This window comes from Ruditapes philippinarum, unplaced genomic scaffold (genome assembly GCF_026571515.1).
Source record: "Ruditapes philippinarum isolate M1 unplaced genomic scaffold, ASM2657151v2 ctg8510_1_1_1_1, whole genome shotgun sequence".
Lineage (NCBI taxonomy): Eukaryota > Metazoa > Mollusca > Bivalvia > Venerida > Veneridae > Ruditapes > Ruditapes philippinarum.
In genome coordinates this window covers 9,982-35,888 of record NW_026855029.1, presented here as the reverse complement: position 1 = coordinate 35,888, position 25,907 = coordinate 9,982, and the positions used below count along the sequence as shown (strand labels likewise).

General features: G+C 34.9%; 1 long non-coding RNA gene across 1 annotated transcript; it reads left to right on the top strand.

Annotated features, from left to right (window-relative positions):
* Nucleotides 1-6,921: 6,921 nt before the first annotated feature.
* LOC132741898 (uncharacterized) lies at nt 6,922-11,196 on the top strand. Its single transcript, XR_009627359.1, has 3 exons — nt 6,922-7,039; nt 9,575-9,749; nt 10,598-11,196. It is a non-coding gene; the product is annotated as an uncharacterized LOC132741898 (long non-coding RNA).
* Nucleotides 11,197-25,907: the final 14,711 nt, after the last annotated feature.

Sequence of the window (25,907 nt, the reverse complement as noted above, 5' to 3'; positions counted from 1 at the left end):
CTTAGGATAGTACACACAAGAAAACAGTCGGAAATGAATCTTTTGCACTTACTTAGACCATTCCACGGGATGAACTTTTAAGCTTTTTTCCTTTACTTCTGACGGATCTTCGAAATATTTTTTGAATTATGTATAACGTGTGATAAAACCAGTAAGGACTATTTTTCACATTTTATCCCTCATTTACGTGGACTGAAAGTATAGAGGGTGTTCGCTGCCAAAATTCCAGACATGTAAAAGTGTTATTGTATCCGTGCATAGTACATAATATGCCTCTTAATTGAAGGTTCCCGGCTTTATATATCAAGTTTACTAATAGATCGTAACAACCTACCTAATATGGAAAACAACAACATATTTACAAGTTCGTATCTTTCATTGCATACAAAAGATATGCGAGTTTGCACACTTATCTGATATCTATTAGTACCTGAGATATACAAATGAAATGTAAAAAAAACTCGAGTACAGAAAAATAGAGTTTAAGAAAACGTGTTTCCAGTTGTAAAACTGTAAGAGTACGTTTGTAACATAGTAACATGTTTAATAGCCACAAAGTTAAACGGTTTTAAGTCATTCCCGCCCCTCTGAGTATTTACGGACCTTTATTGCGGACAGGTAGTAAACCCGGCGCTTTTCATCTACAGGTATATCCCGGTCAGGCATTTGGTGGCTTTAACTTTCAACAACAATACTATCCAACCAAATTTAGCACACAAAAATAATACATAAGCCCTTGGACTTTCGCAGCACCTTTTAATATATGTAGGCACTATATAATAAACCAAATAACAACTGAAGTATGTTTTGGCGCATGGTACTACCCGAAACCTTCCACCAAGAAAAGAAATCCTACAAAGATACACAGAAAACAACATTTAAAGTACTCAGAAAACATTATACACATTTGCAAAAAATATACATAAATGTAATATGACTTGAAATGGGCAATTTCAAAATTTAAAAGAACTATTTCCTAGTCTACAACTCCGTACCGGGGTGACACCTAAAGGAAAACCACAGGAACTTGAAATTCAATCAATAGATCACAAAATATGCGTGTATTAGTGATATAGCCCTTATCTCTATATAAAAAACACGTGTTTTTTTATATAGAGATAAGGGCTATATCACTAATACACGCATATTTTGTGATCTATTGATTAAATTTCAAGTTCCTGTGGGAAAACACGCCACATTTATAATAATAATAATAATAATAATAATAATAATAATAATAACAATAACTTTATTTTGAGAAGGTGACATATTAAGAGTACATAATAATCATACAACTTATTTCCATTATGACCTTCTATACATATATATATTAACAGAAAACAGAAATAACAATAAACAGCAATACAATTACGACAAACACTCTTACAAAATACATAGCATATTTGCGGATTATAAATAATAAGTTATGGAAACTAGTATCTTAACTTCTTATGCGCATACAATCATCAATGTTAATGCAAGCGTCACACTGTCCTGCATTTGGCATCAGACGAACACACAATTAAGAAAATGATCAAATTCGGATCTGATCGTAATAACATCGTGCCATTCGTGAGAGCCCTCATTTGCGATCGTATGACCCCGGCTAAATATTTCAGGTTCCTGCAGCAACTTCGTGAACGGTCTCAAAATGTTTGGCATGCCAAAAAGTTGCCGGAAGACATGGCGAACTTTCATTTTCGTGTTGAATTCGTATGCCAATTTTGCGCTTCGTAAGGCCGTCGTGAAGCCATCTTGCCAAATCGTGTAGTCTTCGTCTTTACTTTATGTAAACATCGGTGCAATCGCCTTAAGAAGACAATAAGAAGGAAACACGAAGGTTCCCGATTGTCTTAAGAAGGGTACACGGCTATGTGAAGCCCCCACAATACCGTCGTGTCGCCATCGTATTTTGGTAAGATGTCATCGAAATGGGACCACGAATACGAAGAAAGCAAATTTCAGTGGCTCAAACGTTGCATGTTTTTCATGGTGGACATATAAAAGGCTAGCCTCACACCATCTTTCTCACCTGTCAGTCTTGCACATCTCTACAGAGACACCAAAAGTTTCAATTATTTGCAATTAATTAACAATTATTTTCAGTTTATTTTCTGCAGAATTTCATGATTTGAAGATGAGTCAACCAAGAAAACATTGCTGATTTGATACACCTTAGAAAACATGATGAGTAACTCCTATATGATATATATGCTAAACAAATGTTAAAGATATTGTTTTGCTACTTGGATTTTGATTTTCTTTTTTAATTAAGGTACTGACGTCATCAACGTTAACTTTATGCCGTGGTTATTCATGACGCCATGAAATTTCTTTCTGTCATGTTTCCTTTAAAATATCTTTAAAAATATGGATTGGCCAAAATTCAAACAGTGTGGTATGACTTGTATCTAACTATTGTTTTTAATGTTTCATAAACGAGACAATAAATACTTATAACTAAATGGCATTTGTTGGAAACATAAATATTTACATAGGCCTATATTTAGACGCATACAATAAATCATCCGAGGACTTGAGTCCTGAATCATAGACAGTCACATTGACAAACACAGGACACAAACAATGAAAGTCAAGAAATTTCCAACTTGAAATCGTATAAATTCGTTTCTTTTTGGCATAAGTACTGGTTTCCCGCGAGCCGAATACACTCTTAATAGTTCATACTACTTGTATCATTCCGGATATAAAATGTACACACCCCTTTGGAAATTTAAATTTCTGATAAATTCAACTTCTGACATAAATTTTATGGGATCATCTCTAACACTTTTCAGCATTTATTTCTTCTAAAAATACTGTCAGTTTGTGTTAATGATGCACTTAATTATATTTATGGGACGAAATTAATTCAAAATCAATACTCAAAACTAAGTGGTATTCAGTATTATTATTGTTAGTGCTTTCGTTTCTTCTCCATTCTTATTTTTTTTATACAAAATATGAATAACAATAAGTCTCGATCAAGTTTATTTATGATCTAAAACGACTGATTATGTCAAGATCTTTTTGCCTTTGAATAAAAAAAATAAAGACATATTTTAAAGTCAAATTATTGAATTGTGATAAAACTGCCATTTCTTTGTTATCAATGATCAGATGTCATTCACACAATATGACAAGACGGACATCTTGAATAGTTCAACTATAATATTGACATTGAAATGACCTTGACCTCAAGGTCACTATTGAATTTTGCTTAAATTAACACATCTTTGTCATTTACAGATATTTGGATATTGATGACCATTTCAGACGTAGAATTGGGTACTGATATCAGTTACCCAGATTCTGACCAAGTACACGAAATGTACTTGCTTTTAATTTGTAAAATTCAACGTTATCTACCCTTGTCACGTGGAGCCTTTATAGGCAGGTGGGCGACATAAAGCCACCATGACCTTTTTGCTTTGTTCAAATATAAAATTACATTGTTCAATTATAAAATTACATTATGGCATTCAAACAAAACGATTTGCACTCTTGCTCAAATATGACTAGGCGGCTAAAGCCCCTCCCCCATCACAACAATAGCTCGCTCACTCAGATATGACAAGGCGGCTAAAATCTCCCTCCCTCAACAAAAGCTCTCTCTCCCTCTCTCAAATATGACTAGGCGGCTAAAAGCAACCTCATCCCTACTTCCGCCCCCCGCGACAAAAGCTCTCTTGCTCAATTATGACTAGGCGACTTAAAGTCCCATCTCCATGACAATATAGCTCTCTCGCTCAAATATGACTACACTGTCAAAAGCCCTCATTCATCCCCCGTAAAAATGAACGATAGAACCAAACCTCCATAGTCAACAAGAACACAAAAAATCATTCTCACTTCTTGATGCAATTATATGAAAAGCTTTTGTCCAAGGCAAAGCTTAATTTTAATATTTTTGTCATGCACTTAGTCCAATTTCCGGTTCGTCCGTCCGTATAGCCGTCCTTTTCTGTATGTCTATAAGATTACATTTATTTCAATATCATCGTTTTTATATCTCTGCTGCTGCTGTTTGGTTTCATTTCACAAAAGAAATCTATACGAAAAACATCCTCGGTTAAAGCATATTTCTTTTTTTTAAATAAAAAAAAAGTCAGAATTATATAGGATCACAAAAATATGGCACTTGAATGTTTATTTCTTCATATTTTGACCTGAAACAAAGTGACAGAACCAATAAAAGTAACGTTTATACTGAATATTTTTTAATACAGAAAAAATGAACGATATGCGGCGCAAAGGCACACTCTCGCCGCAAAACGTACCAAGTACGATATGCACCGCAAAGCGTCCACATGTGTACGATATGCGCCGCGAAACGTCCACACGCGTACGTTTGACAGTACGGACGTTTTACGGTGTTACAGCGCATATACATTTCTCATTCTGACCAACCAGCCCGTAAACTTGAATTTCGCCCGAAAAGCCATGTTTTATTTGTTAAACATGGTACTCAGAATTGGTATCTATTTCCTAAGTATAGACAGCTGCATACGGTGGCACAGATGTGACATATGCGTGTTTTTATTTATCTCTAGCGCCGGAACATACTATGTCGTGGCCACGAAGTAATTAAGTGGTGCGCACAAGATACTATGTCGTGGCCACAAGATACTCTGTCGCGGCCACGAGTTACTAAGTCGTGACCACGAGATAATAAAGGGATGCGCACGAGATACTATGTCGTGGCCACAAGTTACACAGTAGCGGGAACGAGATAACTAAGTCGTGCACGTGCACAAGATAATAAACCAATCAGATTATACTATATATATGATTTTTTTAACTTTAACTTTAAATTCCTGTTTAAAGTTTAACATGCAACATTCATCTTTGAAATAACTGAAGATATATATTCACTTTAAACTTGATACATGTCTTTATGATTATATTAGAAAGTCACCTTCCAATGCCCATAAATCAGATATTAATTTTGACAAAGTTAAAGCCCTTTCTGGTTTAATTTATTTGGCAGGGACATTGCCCATGGCCAGTAAATAGCCTTTAAGGATGTTTGAGGTTAATGACACTTCATGTAAAATCCTTGTCTGATGAATTATTTTGAAGGAAAAAGCAATGGTTTATATAGCCTAGAAAGATTTCAGTAGACGACACCTCATTATTTTTGAGGTCATTTGTTCAAAGATCGGGGTCACAATAACGATAAAAGTAAAAACATTGTCCAATTAATAACTGTTATTAATGGCACATTGACAGGCAGAGGTGCAAATGGGGCATCATTGTTCTAGCACATGTCTAGGACACTAGGAAAATTCATACAAATAGTTTAATGTGATTGGTCAATTATCTCGTGCGCACGACTTAATTAGCTCGTTCCAACGACTAAGTAACTCTTGGCCACGACATACTATCTCGTGCGCAGAACTGAATTATCTCATTGCCACGACTAAGTAACTCGTTTCCACGACATAGTATCTCGTGGCCACGAAATAGTTTCTCGTGCACACCACTTAATTATCTCGTAGCCACGACTTAGTAACTTGTGACCACGACATATATATTATATAGTATCTCGTGCGCGCCACTGAATTATCTCGTGGCCACGACTTAGTAACTCGTGGCCATGACATAGTTTCTTTCGCGCACGAGATAAATAAAAAACAAACACATGTGACATCTGTGCCACCGTAGCTGCATGCCTCCAACACAATATTTCAAGAAAATCAGACTTGAAAAAAAATGTCCCATTGCGAAATTTAGATCAAGTCATACCGGTTAAAAATTATATAGATCTAGGAGCTTCAAAATTTCGGTACATGGTTTACTCGGTCATATAGATCTTTACTGCAGTACAGATCCAATAGTGCATGGTGATATTGTAGCTAGATCGTATACTGAGTACACTGAGTAATGTTCACTGTTACTACCTTTCGGAAAATGAAACAGTAAAACGCTAAAACAAAGACGCTAAAATATATATAAAAAATAAATCAAGTGAAAAACAAAAACAAAAAAATTGCAAATGTCACTTTTATGCCACCGACCGTACAATTCCGAAAGCTGAATTATCTATAAAAAGCGTGATACATTTTTGTTACGTCATATGTTAACAAAATTGTTTTCGTCATTAATCCATTTCCGAGAATAAACATTGTGATTTTTAGAACAGAAACTGATGGGCAGTTCTTGAATTATGAATTTGAATACTGAATTATGATGTGTTTCATTAACATATTTCATTTGCTTATACAGATATCATTTCGCATATGGAGAAATGTTTCATCTGGATTAAAGTTTCTAAGATTAGGAGTCATCATGATTGCCATTCAGAAGTTTTAAAAGTCAGAAATAGGATTTACGGAACTATTTGGAGACTGATAATGAAGGAATCTTCCGAATGCATGTGAATTTGTCGTAGAAAGATCTGTTTCGAAATTCAACGGGATTCTATTCCGCTTAAAACAAAAAAGTAAGTGCAATTTCTACTCCATGTGACTTGATGTTTTTGTTGCTTATTATTCACGTTTTTGAAGTTTTGCATCATATAGAGTTTGTCGCAACTAAACTATTACATCTTGTAGATCCAGCTTTGTAATATATACATGAAACGACCCCGAGAACCTCTAGTACATTTTAAAAACATGACACGTGCTTTCTCTTGTTCATCTTTAATTTATATGAATGGCGTCGAAAAATAAACAACAAAGATTTGTCGTAGAGAAATCAAACTTTGCTTTTAGAAGAAAAGTAGAAACTTAAGAGGAAAAATCTTAGAAAAATTTCTCGAGGGGAACTTTTTTTTTAATCTACAAAAACGGTTTATGTTATATTCAACCTCGTTTTGTTAATTCATACCAGGCACAGAATATCCCGCCATTTTTTTTAACTATCAATATATCGTGACGTCACTATTAACCCAGTTTTTACGGGAAAACCCTACTTTCATTTTGACGTCATGTAAACAAATAGAACGAATTTTAATAAAGTAACGAAAAGATAAAAGAAAATATAACAAATAAAGATAGTTGAAACATTGAGATAAAAGAAATTGACAGAATTAAAGGTACATGAAGAAATATTTATTCTGTTTATAGTTCTACATTTATTTGCTTATTATTAAAGTAAAAGTTTAAAATTTGTTAAAGTTTAAAAATAGTTAATTTTTTTAATGTTACAATGTTCTTTACTGTATTTCTCTCTACTCTACACTCTCTACTGTATATTTTACAAATTCGTTGTAGATATTTTATAATCCTGACTTGGAACCGCCCTACTGTTAAGTGAAATATCTAAATATATTTTTTTTTCCTTGAAATGATTTCAAAGTTATTTCATAAGAGAGAGATATTTTACACTATTGGCATTCAAAGAAATGATATGAATATTCTACGTGAATATGAAAGTAGGGAAGCGCGTGATTTTCGTTTGATGGTTTGTTTTTTCTTCTTCATTTTTGTAGGCCACAAAAGGAATACAGTAGATTATGTGAATAAAAATAACTTTTTAATCACTGATTTAAATGATATTGATATTGTACTATTAACATTAAATTACCAGGACGATAACTGAAGCTTATTAAAAATGATTGTGTGATACGTGAAATTTATATAACAAAGTAAGAGTTCAAAAGGCAAATGTCCGGGAGAATTGTCTACACAGTTTAACAAGCATACGCAAACGTCTCGGGGAAGTTGTCTTCTTGTATTAAATATTATTCATTCCGTAAGAAAGTATTTTCAGACACTTCCCACAAAACAATGCCAAACAACATTTTATAGAATATAAAGTCCCCCCCCCCACCCCCGATGAAACCCTCTTACTGTCTGGGAAATCTTCCCTTTTCAGTAGCATAAATATTAACATACGAAAAAAATCGTTTCCATTATCATATATATAATCTGGTGGGGCCAGATAACCAGATTATATATAGAGAGAGCAAAACTATTTCCATATTTTATGATACCATTCTAAGGGAAGTTTTCCCGGGAAGGGGGTTATTCTTCGGGGGTATCCATGATTTAGAAAATGGGGCTTGGAATACTTTTGGGGATAGTGTCTGAACATTTTTTTAATGAATCACATTTATTATAAATAATATAAAACTTTCTCGGCTTTACATAGTGGGGTATTTGCCTTTTGACAGCGTGCTTTATTATATTAATTTACGATGTCGACACCTTTTATAGAACGGATCGTAGAATGTTTATATTACCGTTACGTACATTTATATAACTTAAAAATTTATCTATAATTTTTCTTGTATACTAACTGTGCATGCATACCTTCTTTGAACTCAAGGAAGTCTCAGTGTAAGTATTAGGATTTGAATCAACTAGGCTGGTCGGACTACCAGATTGGAATATTCACTAGCCCAAAAGACATTTCACTAGCACGATTCATTTGTTCAAAACAGTTGTTTATATTGCCTCTGAAAATACAGTAGCCTGGTCGGGCTTGTTACTATGAAAAGTTGGTAGCCCGAGGAGAAATTTAGTAGTCAGGGGCTATCGGACTACTGCTAATTTCGAACACTGAAGTCTATTTATATTTTTAAACTAATGTGCATGCCTACATAATATATTGCAAGCGCCTGAGTGACCATGTTTATTGTAAACTACGATGTGACTTTTTTAGTTATATTTTATAATAAAGTTTCCTTTTTCAAAAGGAAAGGCTTGCCCAGTTTTGCTATTATCCCATCCCTTTAAAAATGATTTTTTTTAAAAAGACCTTTCTAGATCAACTATTTAGGATAAAGAAATAATTATAAAAAAAATTAATAAATTGACCTTATATACCAGAAAAACAAGGTACCTATGTTTTTACAGGTATAGTGGGTCAATTTATTATCACTATTTTTTAATTATTTGTATATCATACAGGGTTTATTAAGGATTTTTTTCTTTTAATCTTATATTTAGCTCCATGATAAAACTAATGAAGAAAATAATCAATCGTATAAAATACTAACATTGGCTGTCCTACGTACAATGTACAATATTCAATTTATTTCATGCTTTCCAGTGTTTTATTACAATATATCAGATGATTATATTCTGATAAACCACTAGTGAAATTTATAAAATATAATTTTCACTGTAGCCGGACTATATCTGAATGCGAATGAAAAGAAAATCATAACCAAATGGAATAACAGGCAGACATGAATGCCGTCATACGTAGATATGCAAAATGCTTATTTAGGAAAAGAAAGTCTATGTCATCATACATCATGTTAAAAATCTACCAAAATTAGAGAAATTTAACAGAACTATATTTCAAAACCTATGATGTGACGTCATGATATAATGACGTCAAAAAGGAGAATGCGCGACGTTACGCGGCAAAATCAGTAAAAAAATACTTAAAATCACCTAAAAAGCATGAAAAAAAAAAGAAAATTTATTTGTTTTACAAATAAGATTGATATATATTTCATTCGTGAACACCAGCTATTATATTTTCACTCGTGGCTACGCCACTCGTGAAAATATTGCATCTGGTGTTCACTCAGTGAAGTTATATTTCAATCTTACATGCAAAACAAACAAATATCCTCTATATACAGCAATAAAAACAGCTTATAACTCTTTTTCAGAATCTAAATTGACAAAGAAGATAAACTTGCTATAAATGATCCGCTGGAGAAATGAAGACTTCGTTAATAAATCACATCTTCCTTGCAATGGCTTTTGTTATAAGCTTTAATCGTCAGTCGTGCATTGCCAAAACCATTCCCTATTCACAAGGACATGTAGAGATGCCAGCAACAGGTGGGTTTTTTTTCTACAAATAGTTACTTATAAATATTATTTCATTTTACCTCAGACAAACGAAGTTAAAGAGGGTATACTGGAGTCAGCTGGTGGTCAGTCGGTCGGTCGGCCCGTTGCAGATTTCTTGTCCGGAATATAGCTCTAAAACTACAAGATATATCAATTTCAAATTGTGTAGGTAGATAGATCTTATTGAGTAAAAAGAGTCCAAAAAGAACCGTAACACTGCCTTGCCTAATTTTGGAGATATTGCAGGATATTTTTACACTTCAAACTTTTTCCGGGACATAACTTTAAAACGACAACATGTATTAACTTGAAACTTTGATAAGGTGGACCATCACAAACTTGTGAGTAAACAAGAAAGATTGGGTATAAGCTATGAGGTTACAAATTGGGTCCATTCCTTCCTTAAGTCACGCTCCCAGCAAGTAGTAGTTGAAGGTCAAAAATCAGTTATACTACCAGTCCTCTCAGGCGTACCCCAAGGCTCGGTATTAGGTCCCTGCCTTTTCCTTTCTTGCATAAATGACCTCCCAGATAGTTTCAAAGGTAAGGTTAGACCCTTTGCAGATGATACTGTTGTCTACCTAACCATCAGATCTAAACAGGATGCCCAAACCCTCCAAGATGACCTTCATGCTTTAGAAACATGGGGTTCACTCAGTCAGTCAGTGAAATTATATTTCAATCTTTCATGAAAAGCAAACAAATATCCTCTATATATTTAATCAAATGATACATTTATTGTTTTTATTAATATTTGTAAGAAATACTTATGGAAAATGTGCCCATTGTGCCATTAGAGTGCATGCACGTTCTAGGCTTTTAGTACTAATTTTCAGTTAAGGTGAAGGTCGTAGATACAGATAAAAGACAGAGAAGGTATATCGACCAGTTTCCTGACCAATTAGATGTTGACGTGTCAACAGATGAATTGCATGAACATTTTCAACATCTAAAAAGAAATCATCACGTTCCGCATATTAAGTATATTCACATGATGGAAAATGGAACAGTTAAAAAGTTCAGATTTGAAAGAAAAGAGGTAATCCATTATTTTGTTGCAATATCTTCACTTATACGTAACTTTTTTCTAATGTCTTTGTTTATGAAAACAAGGGATACAGGTTTGCTTGTTTAAAAAGAAGCATGCGAGAGGTCGTCTTTTTTGCAGCTGTGGAAAATTTGTTTCGAAAATATTAAGAAGATATTTTTTCGTTTGAGTGAAATATGGAATATAATTTCACGAAACATGATAAAATGCAACATATTTTCAAGAGCTGGGACGGCGATTAAAAATATGTGGCATTTTATCATGTTGAGTGGAAATATAAACCATCTCATTCTTTCACGAAAAGCGCAAAAGTAACCTTTTGATTTAATTTCATTATCAAAGAAAATGGTTACGAATACCTTTGTTTGCAAATCAACTGCAATTGTACAGCGCGCAGTAATATATAGATATGGCATGTTAAACGTTGCAATATTCAATAAATTAAATTTTTGTTCAATATTGTATACATTGTAAATTTAATATGCTATACCATAATATTTATTCAATCCTGCTGAATATTTGTTCATCATAAAACATATTTGTGTGCGATAAGTTTCTTTATGTATGTTCTAAATTTGAAAAAAATATATTGTTTAATTAAAAAAATATTTTGTATAGATCTACTGAAAAATATTTATTCGATAATTCGAATCATGGGACAGAACATTAAGCATACTAAGCCCCGCCTATAAAGCAAGCACGACTTTCTGATAAAGCGTTATCATCCTGATTAAACTAGACTAGTGTACCGGAAATGATCAGCGTCCCTGTGGCTGTCGCTTGTATATAACACCGTGTATATCCAGTAACGCCGCAATGTGAAAATAACGCACGATTCGTGCAATAAGTAACGCAAAATTGTGCAATTTATGGCGGATACCTGGCAGGATTTCCAACGCGGTAAGAAAACTGGCCAATATATATTTTATTTAATCGAACTGGAAAAAGGAATAGCCGCATACGGCTGCGAAAACATTACTCTTTATCCCTTATCAAGATTATTTCCACGAAATACTTTTCAAGATCATTCGTAAAAATGATCGCTTGACCACCGTTTTGAGCGATAATTTCGCTTTTTGACGGCTCTGTAACACCACAAAACGTCCGTACCGCAAAACGTACTCGTGTGGACGTTTTGCGTCGCATATCGTACACATGTGGACGTTTTGCGGTGCATATCGTACTTGGTACATTTTGCGGCGAGAGTGTGTCTTTGCGGCGCATATCGTCCATATTTTCTGTATTGAAATATATTCATTATAAACGTTACTTTTATTGGTTCTGTCACTTTCATATTGTTTCAGGTAAAGATATGACGAAATAAACATTAAAGTGCAATATTATTGTGATCCTATATAGTATATAATTCTGACTTTTTTTATTTAAAAAGAAGAAATATGCTTAAGCCGAGAATGTTTTTCAAATAGATTTGAGATGAGATTGTAATTTTTGAACATCATCAATGTGTGGAAAAAAAATGACGATCGTGTGCATTTCTGCTTGACGCGGCTAAAATATTTTGAACTACAAATCTAGTAAATGCAAGTTAAATATAACTTTGAAAAATGATCTAAATGTTAGTCGGAAAGTCCGTCCCTTTACTAAAACCGTATTATTTTATCGCCTGAAGAACAAAACATTTTGCCTATAAGTTACATAGATAATGTGTAATAGAGTATATTATAACAAACATTCTTCCGCATAGGAAATGATGAAAGAGAAGTTCAATGTGTTCTATTGATAAAGACTAAAGCATATTTTAAAATATCGTAATGTCAGCGTTTTGTTTGAATGCCATAAAGTAATTCTATCATTGAACTATGCAATTTTATAATTGAACAAAGCAAAAAGGTCACGGTGACCTTATATCGCCAACTGCCTATAAAGGCACCAAATGACAAGGGTAGATAGCATTGAATATTACAAATAAAAAGCAAGTACATTTCATGTACTTGGTCAGAATCTGGGTAACTGATATCAGTACTCAATTCTACGTCTGTATTGGTCATCAAAATCCAAATATCCGTGAATGCCAAAGATATGGTAATTTAAGCAAAATTCAATAGTGACCTTGAGGTCAAGGTCATTTCACGGTCAATATTATAGTTGAACTATTCAAGATGTCCGTCCTGTCATAAATGAATGAATAACATCTGATCATTAAAAACAAAGAAATGGCAGTTTTATCACAATTCAATAATTTGACTCTAAAATATGTCTTTATTTTTATTATTCAAAGGCAAAAAGATCTTGACATAATCAGTCGTTTTAGCTCATAAATGAACTAGATCGGGACCTTATTGTTATACATATTCTGTTTAAAAAAAATTAAGAATGGAGAAGAAACGAAAGCACTAACAAGGTGAAATATAGTGCGTTTTTGTTGTGTTTTTAGCTCACCTGACCACGAAGTGGTCAAGGTGAGGTATAGTGATGGGGCTATGTCCGGCGTCCGTCGTCGTGCGTTGTGCGTCGTTCGTCGTAAACAATTGGGTTGTTAACAGTCTAGCAGTCACAGTTTTGATTGGATCATCATCAAACTTTGTCAGAATGTTTGTCTCAATAAAATACAGATCGAGTCCGAAGATGGGTTATCTCGGGTCAAAAACTAGGTCACAGGAGCTAAAAATAGAAAAAGCTTGTTAACACTCTAGAGGCTGCAGTTTGCATCCAAATATTCTAGAAATTTGTCAGGAAGGTTGTTTTAATGATATCTAGGTCAAGTTCGAAGATGGGTCATCTCCGATCAAAAACTAGGTCACAGGAGCTAAAAATAGAAAAAGCTTGTTAACACTCTAACAATTGGGTTGTTAACAGTCTAGCAGTCACAGTTTTAATTGGATCACCATCAAACTTTGTCAGAATGTTTGTATCAATGAAATACAGATCGAGTCCGAAGATGGGTTATCTCGGGTCAAAACTAGGTCACAGGAGCTAAAATAGAAAAAGCTTGTTAACACTCTAGAGGCTGCAGTTTTCATCAAAATATTCTGGAAATTTGTCAGGAAGGTTGTTTCGATGATATCTAGGTCAAGTTCGAAGATGGGTCATCTCCGGTCAAAAACTAGGTCACAGGAGCTAAAAAAAAGCTTGTAAACACTAGTGGCTGCAGTTTTGATCCAACTATTCTGGAAATTTGTCAGGAAGGTTGTTTAGATCATATCAAATTTAGTTCGATGATGGGTCATCTCAGGTCAAAAACTAGGTCACAGGAGCTAAAAATAGAAAAAGCTTGTTAACACTCTAGTGGCTGCAGTTTTGATTCAAATATTCTGGAAATTTGTCAGAAAAGTTTTTTGATGATTTCTAGGTCAGGTTCGAAGATGGGTCATCTCCGGTCAAAAACAAGGTCACAGGAGCTAAAAATAGAAAAAGCTTGTTAACACTCTAGAGGCTGCAGTTTTCATCCAAATATTCTGGAAATTTGTCAGGAAGGTTGTTTTGATGATATCTAGATCAAGTTTGAAGATTGGTCATGTCCGGTCAAAAACTAGGTCACAGGAGCTATAAATTAAAAAAAGCATGTAAACACTCTAGTGGCTGCAGTTTTCATCCAGATATTCTGGAAATTTGTCAGAAAGGTTGTTTCGATGATATCTAGGTCAAGTTCGAAGATGGGTCATCTCCGGTCAAAAACTAGGTCACAGGAGCTAAAAAAAGCTTGTAAACACTAGTGGCTGCAGTTTTGATCCAAATATTCTAGAAATTTGTCAGGAAGGTTGTTTAGATGATATCTAAGTTAAGTTCGACGATGGGTCAGCTCAGGTCAAAAACTAGGTCACAGGAGCTAAAAATAGAAAAGCTTGTTAACACTCTAGTTACTGCAGTTTTCATCCAAATATTCTGGAAATTTGTCAGGAAGGTTGTTCTGATGATATCTAGGTCAAGTTCGAAGATGGGTCATCTCCGGTCAAAAACTAGGTCACAGGAGCTAAAAATAGAAAAAGCTTGTTAACACTCTTGTGGCTGCAGTTTTCATCTAAATATTCTGGAAATTTTATCAAGAAGGTTGTTTTGATGATTTCTAAGTCAAGCTTGAAGATGGGTCATCTCCGGTCAAAAACTAGGTAACAGGAGCAAAAAATAGAAAAGCTTTGCTAACACATTAGGGGCTGCAGTTTTCATCCAAATATTCTGGAAATTTGTCAGAAAAGTTGTTTTAATGATTTCTAGGTCAAGTTCGAAGATGGGTTATCTCCGGTCAAAATCTAGGTCACAGGAGCTAAAAATAGAAAAAGCTTGTAAACACTCTAGTGGCTGCAGTATTGATTCAAATATTCTGGAAATTTGTCAGGAAGGTTGTTTTGATGATTTCTAGGTCAAGTTCCAAGATGGGTTATTTCCAGTCAAAAACTAGGTCACAGGAGCTAAAAATAGAAAAAGCTTTTAAACACTCTAGTGGCTGCAGTATTGATTCAAATATTCTGGAAATTTGTCAGGAAGGTTGTTTTGATGATTTCTGGGTTAAGTTGAAAGATTGGTCAAATCCGGTCAAAAACTAAGTCACAGGAGCTAAAAATAGAAAATCTTTTTAACACTCTAGTGGCTGCAGTTTTTATCCAAATTACCTGGAAATTTATCAGGAAGGTTGTTTTGATGATTTCTAGGTCAAGTTTGAATATGGGTCGTGTCCGGTCAAAAATAGGTTAATTGCCCAAATTATGGAAAAATCTTTATAACGCACTTGAGGTCACATGTTTGACTCAGTTGTCATCAAACTTGGCCATGATGCTTGTTTAAGACATTGCTTGGATGCGGTTGTGTCAGGTGAGCGATCCAAGGCCATCATGGCCCTCTTGTTTTGTGTTGGATTTAGCCTATTATCTAACTTTGTTAGGATTTTATGGTCATAGATATTCTGTTAAAAATTGTCAAGATTGAAGAAGAATTTTTATGAAGAAATGAAAGCGTTGGAGCGGTAACAATGTGAACTATAACAGATATTGTAGTTCGAGGGCAGATAACTCTGGACATATTTCTTAGGGTATGTTGATGCTAGAGTGGTAACAAGCTAAATTTGGACGGACAGACAGACAGACAGGCGCATACTCAGGTGAGCTAAAATTAACACACAATAACATCTGATAAAAACTGGTCAAAATTAATGAAAAATTATATAAACTTTAAAATATGGACGTTATGCGGGAGGACCATGCATTTTTGCCGCATAATGTACGTCAGAAAAATGTGGACGATATGCGCCGCAAATGTCCATATACGTACGTTTTGCGGTACGGACGTTTTGCGGTGTTACACGTGTAGGCTCTTATAAGTACAGCAATGCGTATTATACCGTATAATTTCGATTTCCGGTAGGCAAGTGACATTTACTTAATTTCTGGTGATATAGAAAATTAGATATAGAAATAAGCTGATAAAATGTGATTCAAGTCGTTTTTTATGAGGTAACGCCGATGTACGTAAATAGCGATTCACGGTTACGCCGAAAAATGTGATTCATTTTTCATATATGGCACTGATCTGTTACAAAGGTTTAACGCCTCTTATCGGCGAATATAATCAAGTTATTTGCGACCTAGTCAATGTATTTTCTTCTGACTTATTAAGAAACATATAATAATTAGATATTGACAAGCTTGACAATTGTTTACTGAAATAAATTATTATTTAAAAACATGTTGTCCACGTCTAATCTTGTTAGAAAATAAGAACAATACACTCCCATTGCAAATAGATTGAATATAAAAGTAATAGAAAACAATCAAGAGAAGACGTGTATGTATATTTTATGCCTGAAATAATGCACCTGTAAAGCTTGAAAGTCTCCATATGTCCTTTATTCTGTTGGCTTGATGCGAAACATAACCAAACAAATGTTTGGCTATAGCAATTTGCCTGGTGAACTTCTGTGAAAATTGATTATTTAGTATTTGATTTATTTTTTCTCTTATATAAGGAAGTGACTTGTGTTCAAAAGATATCTTCCTTAGAAACTATAATACCTAAAACTTGTAAAAGCATAATCTTACTGTTCTCTGCTTAAGTTAAATAAATTATGAACCTTGGGGTAAATATTTACCCTATATTCTTATTACATGTTGACTTGTATGGGAAAAACATATGAATCTACCGTTAGAGATTTTGTTAGGCATAACTATAGACTTTTACAAAACTAACAGTACTACTGTCCCTAAAAGAGGCCACCAGTACAGAGCAAGGTCACATCCATACGAATGACCATTGGCTCACTCAGGTAACTCATTTTTACAAATGCATAAAATATCTAATACCAATATCTCAGACTTAGAATGAACTGTTCCAAGTAAACAGCTGAGCAAAACCATTTTAATATTTTTACCAGGTAAATGGTGATATAGACTAAAGATAGGTTGAATATATTTTGGTTTCTTAACTCAATGTTATATGTTATTTTGGTTTTGGAGTGATGTATGTAGATATATTACCTGTTAAGATTTTATATCACCCGAGCCGTTAGGCGAGGGTGATATTTTATCTTGGCAGGTAATATATCCACACACATCACTCCAAAACCAAAATAATAATTTTATTACCCTTCCCCTGCCGAGTTAAATCGATTTTGATATAAATCATTGCTACTTCTTATGAAACGTCGAAATAAGATTCCCTTTAGGGTACCCCTTCACACCAACATGACGTCACATAAATACATGACATATGTTCTTTCGAACCTAAAGAATGTAAACAAGAGAAAAGGAGTAGTCTGTTGAACGCACTTTTTTATGCCACCGGGCATATAGTGATTAACCGTCTGTCCGTCCGTCCGTCCGTCTGTCCGTTCGAGGTTAACCTAGAACGGCAAGTTGGATTTTTCTACCTGTACCAATGGCTTTTAAGTTACACACTTACTAATCAATACAAAGTACATGATCTGGGCAAGTTACATAACTCTGGCTTTCATATTTACCAAGTTATTGCCCTTTTCAGCACTTAGAAAATGAATAATGGTTAACCTAAAACGGCAAGTTGGAAATATCTTAAGGTCTATCTATACTAATGGCTTTATAATTTCCACATTTACTTATCAATACAAAGTACATGATATTGCCAAGTTATTAGTCCCCTACCGGTTTACCGGAGGGGACTTTAGGTTAACCCTCCGTCCGTCCGTCCGTCTGTCCGTCCGTCCGTCAGTCAGTCAGTCCGTCCGTCCACAAAACTGGATCCCGCGATAACGCAAAAAGTACTGAAAATATTTTAATGAAACTTGATATATGGATAGATGGCAGTATGGAGATTATGCACGTCTTTTTCTTTTCTTCCTATGTTGGAAATTCTGGTTGCTATGGCAACAAATAGACTGAAAATATGGCAAATTTAACACATAACCTGGATCTAGTGATAATCAAAAAAGTACTAAAAATATTTTTATGAAACTTGACATATGGGTAGATGGCAGCATGGAAATAATGCACATCCTTTTTTTATCTTCCTATGTTGAAAATTCTGGTTGCTATGGCAACAAATCGACTGAATTTCAAGATTTCTGATTCTAGTTTTTAAGTTTTTTCACTATAAGTTCTTTATTTCTTAAGGTATTTTCTTCAAACTTTAAATATAAGTTGCTAGTCATCAACCACATTATATGTGACAAGGTTTACAACTCTAGCACAAAATTTATCAGAATTACCTCCCTTGAACTTTAAATTTTCATGAAAAAAAACATTGTTTTTTTTAATAACTTCTTTTTTTCTGAATGTATCTACTTCAAACTTCATATAAATGTTTCTTATTATCACTCAACATTTGTGAGTGTTCAATACTCTAGCAAGACTATTTCCAGAATTATGCCCCTTTTGAACTAAGACTTTTTTTTGAGAAATTGGTAATTTTTACTCAAACTTCTTCAATCATGATAGGATTTTCTTCAAACTCCCTCATCATAATAATATGACAAGGTTTATAAATCTAGCATCCATATTTCCAGAATTATCTCCTCCTTAAACTTTTAATATTTCCTATTTTTTTCTTTTAACTTTCATTTACTTCAAATTCAAAATAAACATTCAATATTTATACCTTCATTACTAATTGTTCTTTGTTACACTCACATCATGTATGACATCGTTTTCTCCTTTTTAAAAATTTTGCTTTTACAAATGTTATATTTTGATTATAACAGGGATCTTTAAAAAATAACTTTAGAGTGTCCTTCAGTCCGTCTGTCTGTCTGTACATAAAAACTGTTTCCTGTGATCACTTTTAAAGAACTTTTTCAACAAATTTACTTAAAATACAAACATAAGTGAATGGCCAATGGCCCTTCAGAATGTTGCTTGGGCTCTTACCGGTAGGGGACTTATGGATTGCTTGCAATACTATGATAATTGCTTGTATAACTGTGTCATCCATATTTCCCAATTATTAAATATTTCCCTTCTTTCACTTTGAAAATAGGGCCTTGTCTGGTTAACCTATTTCGGCAAGTTTTGGATTTATCTTAAATTTCTCCTAATTGCTTAATTTCTTTAATGATATCTTTCATATTTAGTATGTGGATACCTTTGATGGTCCTCTATTTTTTTCTTGAGTAAGCGGTCTCTAGGGTCAAGGTCAAGGTCACTGGTTTAAAAAATGAATAGTAACATTTTTGCTCATACAGCCTTTATATTTTATGTGATGTCTTAGTTAAATACAAACATGCCAAGGGAGGTCCTCCTTCTTTGAGTGTAGTAAGAGGTCATTTGGGTCAAGGTCAATGTTACCAATGTCAAGGTCACCAATGTTAAAAATAGATTTTTACATTTTTACAGGTGTATTGACCTTATTCAATAGACAAGTGTTATTTATAATTCATTTGATAGAAACATAAACTTTGATGGAGTTAGTGGTCAGTTGGGTCAAGGTCACCAGTGCTAAAAATAGATTTTTACACATTTGCTCATACAGCATTTATTAAGTGACAGATATGTTTTGTATTTGTTAGGAAGATAACTTGCATGGTATTCTTCCTTTTGATGGAGTAAGGGGTAAGTTGGGTCAAGGTCACCAGTGCTAAAAATAGATTTTTACACTTGCTCATACAGCTTTTATTTATTGACAGATGTATTTTATATTTGGTAGGAAGATAACTTGCATGGTATTCCTCCTTTTGATGGAGTAAGGGGTCAGTTGGGTCAAGGTCACCAGTGCTAAAAGTAGATTTTTACACTTTTGCCCATACAGCCTTTATTTATTGACAGATGTATTTCATATTTGGTAGGAAGATAACTTACATGGTATTCTTCTTTTGGATGGAGTTAGGGGTCAGTTTGGTTAAGGTCACCAGTGCTCAAAAAAGATTTTTACACTTTTACCCATACAGCCTTTAATTATTGACAGATGTATTTCAAATTTGGTAGGAAGATAACTTTCATGGTATTCTTCTTTTGGATAGAGTTAGGGGTCAGTTTGGTTACGGTTACCAGTGCTCAAAATTGATTTTTACACTTTTGCCCACACAGCCTTTATTTAATGACAGATGTTTTTCATATTTGGTAGGAAGATAACTTACATGAAGTTGAATATTTTTCAACTTCACAAGTCAGAGCAATGACTTGGCAACTTATATTTTTCACAATTACAATATGCCATGACTTTGTGAAGCTATATAACTTGTGTTTACAATTTTTTGGCAATTTTTCTGTCCATTACTGAGTGAATGGGTAAACATTTTTTGAAATATTGCTACTGACAAGAATCTGAGCCGGGGGCATTTGTGTTTAACAAAAACGTTATTGTTTGGAATTAATATCAAGCTTTCACAAGGTCATATTTGTTTTCAATACTGATGAGAATATGTTTTATTACTCTATTTTGGTAAATATTTACCATTTGACAGTTAAAAAGTGTTTGTAAATCGGAATTTACATCGCGTAAAATCCAACTGTACGCGCAACGCCACAGCGCATGCTGTTTACAACGTGGGGTATCCAACGGGTAAATTTGGTGTGTATATTACCCGTCTGGCTCCGTAATATCAATTTCTTTCGGGTGGCCAATATCCAATCAAAAAGGAAGAAAAATCTGGAAGGGTAATAAACATGTATATTTAGAGCTACTAAAGTTGTGTTTGTGGAAGATTTTATCTATCCATGCCATGAAGGTCCAAAAATGGACTTCCTCGTGTTTACTGTGTCAAATAATTAATAATTAAAGAGTGACAACAATGAAAAATTCTATATTCTAACACTATCGGAAATTTTTCTTTTTAAACAAAGAAGGCCCGAAGCGTGCAGTATTCTACAACAATTCACTCGCCGTTCCTATTATCTCCCTGTGTATTTTCACATTGTGGGTGCCATTTTGTTTATATAAAAACAACATCTTTTTGTCGAATTTTGTTGTAAAAACTATCTAGAACGAAAGAAAAAAGTATAACTAAGAAAATGAATCCGAACACCAATATCTTTAATTCAGTCGTTAACGCTGTACAGACGTCTAAAGTGTTGTTTACGTGACGTCTAAATGTAGCGCCAAACAGAACGTGTAAAATAATCAAATAAAGTACGCTAATTTAATGTCGCAAACGAGTTTTACATATATTTCACTTTTAATAACTTGTATTTCGCTTGAAAATTAAAGAGTGAAATGAAAGAAACAAACAAAGTTTTATCATTGTTTTCAAAATTCGTTATTCTCAAAATGTTTCTACACACAGTTGATTTAACGACAGTTTATTTCAACCCACTGGAACAGCCTTTAAAGAACGATTCTATTGGAAACTCTGAGGCGAAAACAAATTTAACCACCAAACATAAAGTCCAACTTTATAATAATAATTATATTTTTTCTTGACATGTTAGAATGGAAATAGATATTAATTCTTCGTGCATTATTGTATAGTAATGCACGTTTTTCGTTCAAATGCTTTGCTATTAATCACTCAGGCCTATCGGCCTTCGTGATAATATTGCTACGCATTTGAACTCAAACCGTGCATTATTCTACAACAATGCACTCAGAATTGATATCTATTTCCTAAATTTAACAAAGCCAATTTTCATAACTACCATCTCAATACAGTTATTGATAAGTTGATACCCCGTTGCTACCCCGTTGTTTCCCTGAGTACGACATTTTTTCAGGCATTGCCTCGTACTCACTTCAACAAAGATTAATTATTTTACGAAGCTGATAGATCTGTGCTTTAAGGGACGGATTCGAGACTGTGTTTTTATTTTCTACGCAATCAATCTAAAATAAATTCTGTATAAAATGAATTAAATTTTCCCCACAAAAATATATTTGAAAAGTGCTAATACTCGCCGATTTATGGCTTTAAACCTGTGCAACAGTTCAGTACAATATATGAAATAAATCACATTTTCCGACGTTACCGTGAAGCGCTATTCACGTACATCGGCGTTACCTCATAAAAACGACTTGAATCACATTTTATTGTTTACAACGCAGACGGCGGTCGATTTGATTGTAACGCAGTGCGTTTGTCCCAATACAATTATTTAGAGGTTAATACTTGGTTGCTGCTCGGCATTATGCGATAATGGCCCGAAGATGTGCATAATGGCCTGAGGGCCGCAGGTCCGAAATATCTTTAATACCTATGTCCGAAATACGGCATTTAGACATCGCCGCTAATCTTGGTTCTCGCCCTTTCTAAGAAACGGACTGTTGTCAATGTAAACAAATACACATGTAGTTGTCATTCAGTTTAATCCTTCGAATACCTTTCAAACATGACAAAACAAAATAAATGAGACAATGTTGTTTTATTGTTGTTTATATCGATAAATACTCTAGTATTTTTTATAAACTATAGTGCCTTCAAGAACGGTTTCCGAGATTTATGTCTAGCTCTATAAATTTTGCCATCGGCATCGATCCGATCTTTTTTTCTACCTTCTGACTAAAATGATTTTGGAAGTTCTGAAGGTCATGTTTTGTCTTGGGTAAAATATTGTATTTTTGTCTTGAGTTTATAAATCTTCAATGTTAAGCTTTGTTGATTGAGTTGATTACGTCATTTAAACTTAAAAAATTTTGTGTGCAATTGACATTCATACAGTTCATTCAACGTCAGCAGCCATCTTCAAAGTCACTGAGAGTCGATTACGTCATTTTGCACGTGCGCTCTTTCGCTCGCCAATTATGGAAAAATAATGCCGAGTAGTAAGGCTGCCAAAATTGCATAATGACCTAGATCTTGCCATAATGGCCCTGAAATACCCTAGATTTTGTTACTATATATAGTAACTTAGGTATTAATTAAGGGTAATTGTCGTAAAGACGACGTTACGTTAGCGGGAACGGCAGGCAGACAACGTTACGTTGGCTGGAAGAAGAGTTCAAACGACGTCATTTCCGTTGTATTGTTATTTTACCGTTAATAAACATTATCATTTTAGACACAACGCAAAGTAGTTGCTTCTTATTTCACTGACCACTTTTACATTTTGGTGCCGTGACAAAACAGAAAGTATGGATATTTTGAGAATTAAAAAGAGAAGAAGTGCACATAAGGCTGTGATAACACGTCAACTTGGCAGATTAGAAGAATATGCGGGCGATAATACGCACTTTTCTACCGTTATTGAAACTCTACGCAACAAACTTTTGGCGCTGGAAGAGATCAACGAGGAGATAATGTCACAGGTAGATGAGGTAGACATGGAGACTGAGATGATCGAGACTGAGGACTATATGCTGGAAGTTCGGCTACGCATTGGAGATTTGGAGGCTCAACACCGCGCTGCTGTGGAGATCACCCGTTCCCAACAGATTACCCTTCAGAATACCACACTTGAGGAGCCCCTAAATAGTAACAACCATGAGACCGCACAACCCGTGCACAGTAATGCCGAAGAAACTTCAGGGAACCGAAATAATAGCACATCGGCTAATAACGTAAGTGACATTTCAATTCAGTCTGCATCAAATTTTCAAAAACTTCCGAAGCTTTCATTACCAAATTTTACTGGAGACATTTTGGAGTGGCAAACATTCTGGGACTGTTACGAATCAAGTATACATAACAACATGTCACTATCTGAGGTGCAGAAATTTTGCTATTTGAAAACTCTATTGTCCGACGATGCTGCCAGTGTGATTGATGGTTTGAATGTTACACATGGAAACTATTCAGAAGCTATACATTTACTCAAGGAACGTTTTGGTCAGACACATAAAGTTGTAAATGCGTACATGCAAGGTTTGCTGGATTTACCTAGACCAACTTCCCAACTGTCCAGTCTAAGACCGTTTCAAGAAAAGATGGAGGCATATATCCGTGGTCTACAGTCCCTAGGTCAAGGTCATGAGTCCTTTGGAAATTTACTTATACCGGTCATACTTGAAAAACTTCCGGCGGAGATCAAGCGGAATATGACACGCGACCATGGCGGGAGTTAATGGCGACTTCCGGAACTTAGGAGAGCGTTAAAGAAGGAGATAAATATAATAGATTCAGGCCAGCCAACACAGACTACATATGAACATTTGGTAACTGCATCTTTCCTTACAAGCACGAGACCAACACAAAAGAAGGAAAGTTTAAAGCACATACAAGAAGTCCAAATACCCCAACGCCCCCAATGTCCATTCTGCAGTGAAAATCATTTTGCTAATGACTATAAAAACATCATAAATCCTAGAGAGAGAAAAGCCATTATTCATCGCAAGAAACTGTGTTTCAACTGTTTAGGCAAACACATTGTTGCTTCCTGTCGCTCAAAACACCGCTGTAGAAAATGCAACCGGAAACACCATACCAGCATTTGCGATCAGAGTATCGGAAGCTCACTGAATACATCGGCTCAAAGTTTCGTCCCAATTTCCGGTAGTGAAGCAACAACACATCTTACTTCCGGTTCCAGTGCACAATCGGCCATTCTAAATTCTGCAACACAAAGTTGAAACAACGTATTACTGAAGACTGCTGTTGCTGAGGTTACTTCCGGTCACGCTTGTGCTAAAGCAAACATTTTATTTGACGAAAGAGCGCAGCGTTCATTTATTACTCATGAACTCGCCGAAACACTACAATTATAGAGACGCGGGTCTGAAGTTGTACATCTGGCTGCATTCGGGGCGGAGTCCAAGAAAGTCGGTCATTTTGAAACCGCCACAGTTTACCTGATAACTGACAACTCAGAGAAAATTGCCATCGATGTACTAATTGTGCCGTCTATTGCTGTACCTTTACGTAACCAAATACGTATCCGGACCACTTCCGGTGAAGTCATCAAGTACAGCTACGAACTACATTATAAATATTATTACATCTGCATCAGATTATGATGATCTTGAGCGATTCTGGAAATTAGAATCCATCGGCATTTTACCCGCAGCAGAAGAAAAGGCTTACGACTACTTGCATGATTATCAGAAGAACTGCATTACCTTTGAAAATGGCCAGTATACTGCTTCGTTGCCATGGAAACCTGATCACCCTAATTTACCCGACAACTATAACATCACATTAAGAAGAACTCAGAACACCATACGACGATTACGTGAAGACCCCCCTTTACTACAAAAGTACGACGGCATAATTAAAGACCAGGAAAAGAGAGGATTTATAGAGAAAGTGAATGTTTTACCAAGTGAGCGTCCCGTGCACTATATCCCACATCACGGAGTAAAGAAACATTCGGCCACCACCCCTATCCGTATTGTGTTTGACTGTAATTGTCGTCAAAACAAAAATTCACCCAGTCTTAATGATTGCCTTGAAACAACCCCTCCTGAGATCAACGAATTGACAAGTATTTTAGTGAACTTTAGAAAGAACAGATATGCCGTCTGCACAGATATTGAGAAGGCTTTTCTTCAAATACAACTCAACGAGAATGATCGTGACGTCACACGATTGCTATGGTTGAACGACATTTATGATCCAAATAGTGACCTTACAACATACAGATTCAAGTCCGTGCTTTTTGGTGCCACATGTTCACCATTTATACTTCATGCCACTTTAACCAAGCATCTGAGTGCCAATGATCATAATTGGGTGAGTGCACTACTTAAGAAAGACCTATAAGTTGATAACGTGATGTCTAGCTTTTCTGACGAGAGTACTCTACTTGACTACTTCCAGAACACACGCAAATTGATGACATCTGCTGGTTTTAACTTACGGTCCTGGAGCTCTAACA